The sequence below is a fragment of the Notothenia rossii genome (genome assembly GCF_949606895.1).
Source record: "Notothenia rossii genome assembly, chromosome: 8".
Classification (NCBI taxonomy): Eukaryota; Metazoa; Chordata; class Actinopteri; order Perciformes; family Nototheniidae; genus Notothenia; species Notothenia rossii.
In genome coordinates this window covers 76,840,883-76,846,945 of record NC_136906.1, presented here as the reverse complement: position 1 = coordinate 76,846,945, position 6,063 = coordinate 76,840,883, and the positions used below count along the sequence as shown (strand labels likewise).

Sequence of the window (6,063 nt, the reverse complement as noted above, 5' to 3'; positions counted from 1 at the left end):
TCGCTGGATGAGATGTAAACAAAGCTTAAAAGTTGAATTAATTGTATCTCCGTTGATTTATGAGAGGAATCCCGACATTACATTTTACCTCTGATTCACCCCTCCTTGTATCACTGAAACACACACACACACACACACACACACACACACACACACACACACACACACACACACACACACACACACACACACACACACACACACACACACACACACACACACACACACACACACACACACACACACACACACACACACACACACACACACACACACACTTTGTCACTGTGGACTGACGGCTTCGGGCCTTGTAACATTGCACATGTGGTTTGGTTTAGGGGTCTTCCCCAAACTAGTTTTGTCTGTTGCTCCTGATTGTGTTCACCTGGTGCCCTGTGTTGTCTCCTCCTCCCTCACCTGTGTCTAATTGCTCGCCCCCCCCCCACCTGTGTCTAATTGCTGATTAGTGTGTGGGTATTTAGGCTCTGGCCGTTTCTCAATCGCGAGGGTGCTTGCTTGGTAGCACATGTCTTCTGACTCACTTGCTTCAGAAGCTAGGCAAGAATCCTTCCTGGCATTCGGAAAACGAAGAGTGGAACAGGCTAGCAGGTGTGCAGGTGTGCATCATATGTTAGGCCCCGCCTTACATTTTCCGCCACAGATTTGGGAAAATTGGTCCGTGCGCAAAGCATTGTGGGGATTTTAAGGACGCGAAGTCTACCCATGTGCAGCCTCGAAATTACCCCCAAACCAAGGACGCGGCCTCGGTGGAATTCCAAGTATGCTGGAGATTGGAACAGTCCTTCGGAGGCACTAGTTGACGTAGCATCCTTGAAATATTCGCTTGGAAGCCAGTTTCCTCGAGATTGAGAAACGGCTACTGTTTCTCTATCTGTGTGGGTGGTAGTGTGTGTGAGATCCTTGTGGCTGGTGACTGTGCTCACGTGAACAGCAGATTGAGGCTGTGTCATATGTTTCTGAGTAATAAATGCCCACACCGGGTTGTATTTTGGACGTTCTGCCTCTGCCTCCTTACTTGGTCGGGCCGCACAACGGTCAGCTTCACAGATAATAAAAGACCTTTGAATCTGTGCTTTGGATGACATTTGTTTTATCCTGCCTTAAGCTTCCTCTAACTAATCCAGATGGGCTTCACCTGAGAGAGGAGTATTTAGTCCAAAGACAAATGACGGCAGCAATTTAGCATAGCTTCAGTGGAGTATTTCACTCGGGGGATAATTTGTAATTTTGGCGTGCCTATTCCTACAGAAGCTTGTGAACAGTCTGCGATTAATTGCAATTGTCTGAGTTACTCCAAGCGATCATTCGCCTGCATTTCTCTGGAGATTTGTACTAAATCATGAGCTAAAGGAGGATGACAGAGAATACTGAAGCAGGAAGCGTTAGCATCCTAAAAACAACTACAAGTGCTTTCCACCGGGGTTAAGTTCATATATGATGATACTTTCAAGTAAGCAAAAGTAATTATGCTTCGAGCGAAAATACATTTAGTGAAGAGAGGCTAAACATTTCCCAAGTTATGGAAAGCAAATTATAACTATCTCCATGTAAGACGAATAAAGAAGTCAGCATGGGTATTGTCAAGATCAAAACTTGGATATAAAGGGGCCCTATTGTGTTTTTTATCAGTATGTAGTGTCTCTACTTTAAAGAGTCCTCTCCTGCTGATGTTCAGGTGTATATCAGTATGTAGTGTCTCTACTTTAAAGAGTCCTCTCCTGCTGATGTTCAGGTGTATATCAGTATGTAGTATCTCTACTTTAAAGAGTCCTCTCCTGCTGATGTTCAGGTGTATATCAGTATGTAGTATCTCTACTTTAAAGAGTCCTCTCCTGCTGATGTTCAGGTGTATATCAGTATGTAGAGTCTCTACTTTAAAGAGTCCTCTCCTCCTGATGTTCAGGTGTATATCAGTATGTAGAGTCTATACTTTAAAGAGTCCTCTCCTCCTGATGTTCAGGTGTATATCAGTATGTAGTGTCTCTACTTTAAAGAGTCCTCTCCTGCTGATGTTCAGGTGTATATCAGTATGTAGTGTCTCTACTTTAAAGAGTCCTCTCCTGCTGGTGTTCAGGTGTATATCAGTATGTAGTGTCTCTACTTTAAAGAGTCCTCTCCTGCTGATGTTCAGGTGTATATCAGTATGTAGTGTCTCTACTTTAAAGAGTCCTCTCCTGCTGATGTTCAGGTGTATATCAGTATGTAGTGTCTCTACTTTAAAGAGTCCTCTCCTGCTGATGTTCAGGTGTATATCAGTATGTAGTGTCTCTACTTTAAAGAGTCCTCTCCTGCTGATGTTCAGGTGTATATCAGTGTAGTGTCTCTACTTTAAAGAGTCCTCTCCTGCTGATGTTCAGGTTCATATCAGTATGTAGTGTCTCTATTTTAAAGAGTCCTCTCCTGCTGATGTTCAGGTGTATATCAGTATGTAGTGTCTCTACTTTAAAGAGTCCTCTCCTGCTGATCTTCAGGTGTATATCAGTATGTAGAGTCTCTACTTTAAAGAGTCCTCTCCTGCTGATGTTCAGGTGTATATCAGTATGTAGTGTCTCTACTTTAAAGAGTCCTCTCCTGCTGATGTTCAGGTGTATATCAGTATGTAGTGTTTCTACTTTAAAGAGTCCTCTCCTGCTGATGTTCAGGTGTATATCAGTATGTAGTGTCTCTACTTTAAAGAGTCCTCTCCTGCTGATGTTCAGGTGTATATCAGTATGTAGTGTCTCTACTTTAAAGAGTCCTCTCCTGCTGGTGTTCAGGTGTATATCAGTATGTAGTGTCTCTACTTTAAAGAGTCCTCTCCTGCTGATGTTCAGGTGTATATCAGTATGTAGTGTCTCTACTTTAAAGAGTCCTCTCCTGCTGATGTTCAGGTGTATATCAGTATGTAGTGTCTCTACTTTAAAGAGTCCTCTCCTGCTGATGTTCAGGTGTATATCAGTATGTAGTGTCTCTACTTTAAAGAGTCCTCTCCTGCTGATGTTCAGGTGTATATCAGTGTAGTGTCTCTACTTTAAAGAGTCCTCTCCTGCTGATGTTCAGGTTCATATCAGTATGTAGTGTCTCTATTTTAAAGAGTCCTCTCCTGCTGATGTTCAGGTGTATATCAGTATGTAGTGTCTCTACTTTAAAGAGTCCTCTCCTGCTGATCTTCAGGTGTATATCAGTATGTAGAGTCTCTACTTTAAAGAGTCCTCTCCTGCTGATGTTCAGGTGTATATCAGTATGTAGTGTTTCTACTTTAAAGAGTCCTCTCCTGCTGATGTTCAGGTGTATATCAGTATGTAGTGTCTCTACTTTAAAGAGTCCTCTCCTGCTGATGTTCAGGTGTATATCAGTATGTAGTGTCTCTACTTGAAAGAGTCCTCTCCTGCTGATGTTCAGGTGTATATCAGCATGTAGTGTCTCTACTTGAAAGAGTCCTCTCCTGCTGATGTTCAGGTGTATATCAGCATGTAGTGTCTATACTTTAAAGAGTCCTCTCCTGCTGATGTTCAGGTGTATATCAGTATGTAGTGTCTCTACTTTAAAGAGTCCTCTCCTGCTGATGTTCAGGTGTATATCAGTATGTAGTGTCTCTACTTTAAAGAGTCCTCTCCTGCTGATGTTCAGGTGTATATCGGTATGTAGTGTCTCTACTTTAAAGAGTCCTCTCCTGCTGATGTTCAGGTGTATATCAGTATGTAGTGTCTCTACTTTAAAGAGTCCTCTCCTGCTGATGTTCAGGTGTATATCAGTATGTAGTGTCTCTACTTTAAAGAGTTCTCTCCTGCTGATGTTCAGGTGTATATCAGTATGTAGTGTCTCTCCTGGGACATGTCTCCAGGCTTTAATGTTCAAAAAGCTCTTTATTTTTCTCATACTGCCTGTGCTGCAGCACCTCTTTTCACCCTCTGTCTGAAACCAAAGCCCAGTCTGCTCTGATTGGTTAGCTGGCCGGCTCTGTTGTGATTGGTCAATAGCTTAGAGATATCCCGCCCCTTAGTCTATCACAATGTGTTGGAGCGCTAGCTAATAGAAGTGCGAGTGCAAAATAGTGAGTCATTATTTTGAGGAAGTAAATAAAGGAATGCAATGGAGGTATTACTATTAACGTTACCACTTTACAATAAGACTACCCTTGTAAAGGATTCATGAAGGGTTTATAATTAGGTTATGAATGAAGTTGTAAACACTTTATTAATCATTAAGAACCATTTATAAACCCGTTCTAATACATCAACACAGGCTCACTATTTGGCAAGATGACTAAGCCTTATATTGGCTACTCAGCGAGAATCAACTCAGTGAGCAACAGATACCAAGGATGCTGGCTGATGAAGGAGACGAAGTAAGCTAGGTAGCCAATATAAGACTTAGCAGTACAGATACATGTGGGTTCACTATTTGGCAAGCAACCGGTCACAGTCGCCCCGTTTAAATCCAACACTACAGGAAAGAGAAAAACCCAAAAAGCCAAATAGAGTCCATGTTTACAGACTGGGTTTGTGATCACAACTCAGTAAAAAGCTGAATGAAATTGTTCCTGCTCTCTGATTTCTGTTTTTTTACCTCATATGAGAGAATCTGGAGGAACTGTCATCTGTAGTTTGTTTCCAGCTTTCTCTCTGTTGCTCTGTTTTCAGTTCTTTATCTGGGTTACAGTTAATTGCTCTGAAAACGAGTGAGATTATTAACTCCAGGCACAGCAACCACTGCTGACCTTGATCACATTCCCAGTATCGCTGAGAATGGGGACCCTCGCCGTCTTCAGAGCAATCAGAGATAATTTCACACAGCATATCATAACAACAAAACAGACCTACTTAACTTATCCCCCGAGCACCTGTCAACTTTATTTTTAACGCTAGTGATAATATCCTGTTAGTCTTCTTCCAAAAGCCTTGCAGAGCTCAGAAAGTGGAAAAAACTGAATTGGTATATTTGCACAAAATGCAAATTGCAAAAATTGCCAAATTAGTGCCAAAATTACGCTTTTGAATATTTTATATCGTGCACAGTTGCAGTCCTGTTTTTCTTACTCGCCATCTGCCTCTTCTTTGCCTTTGTTGGTGCGGTGTTACGTTTAATTGCATGCTCAGTTTTATTTTGCAGAATGGAGTTGAAACTGGTGGCTGGGATGTGTGTCCGCTAGTGTGTGTGTGTTTGCAAATGTGCAATACACAAACATAAAGGGGTCCCACTCTCCCATATTCATAACGTACTAGTGTTACATGAAGGTACCAAGGGTCAGATGAGATACAGTCAATATTTATTTTCTGTAATGGATTTGACTGAAAAATATTAAGATGGTTGATAACAGGTTGAAATTCAATAAATATGTTTGATTTATGAGATGAATAAAGTTCTCAAAGCATGCTTGAGGTCTACTATGATATGTTCTGAATTAAAATACTGTATATGCAGATTTTTTATTACAAAAAAAGCTGGATATTTAAGGTGTAAATGTCAGAAATAGACAGTTTGGTGAACTTAATCTGTACAGAGAATTCTGAACACCAGACCATCAATTTAAACTGTTACCCATGTATTTATTTTTGTATCCCATTGTCCAATATATCTTATGCAACCATTTCATCCTCCATGACAGAGGACACATTTTGCAAGCGGCCGATACAAATTCAGAATACAATCAGAATAAAATTCAATAGAGTAATTATATAATTTATTTCATTAAATTACAGGATGTTCTAGTACTTGTGCACTATCCCTCCCTATCCTGTCTAGCCTTAGCCCCGAGCCTGTTTTTCAGGTCTCGGGCTCGAAAATGACATTCTCAGAACAAATGACCATATCTTCACTTATAAAAGGGGTAAATTAAATCATCTTTTTTCTCAAAGCAAGGTTACATCTTTGAGTTGGATGTAGAAGAGTCAGAATCAATATAGATGTTTTCATTTTAAAGTAAATCCAGATTGAACATATACATGTAAATTAGTGTCCGTCCAAAAAAACAAAAACATTACTTATAGTGAAAACCACCCTTGAATGATGGGTTAGTAGACTAAAAGCTTTAGGAATCCAAACTATAACATATAATAAGTA

At 40.6% G+C, this 6,063-nt stretch overlaps 1 protein-coding gene across 1 annotated transcript in view; it reads right to left on the bottom strand.

Moving 5' to 3' along the window:
• Positions 1 to 6,063, bottom strand: part of fam184ab (family with sequence similarity 184 member Ab) — a 191,299-nt gene that overhangs the window by 106,662 nt on the left and 78,574 nt on the right. The gene's annotated exons all lie outside the window — the stretch shown is intronic.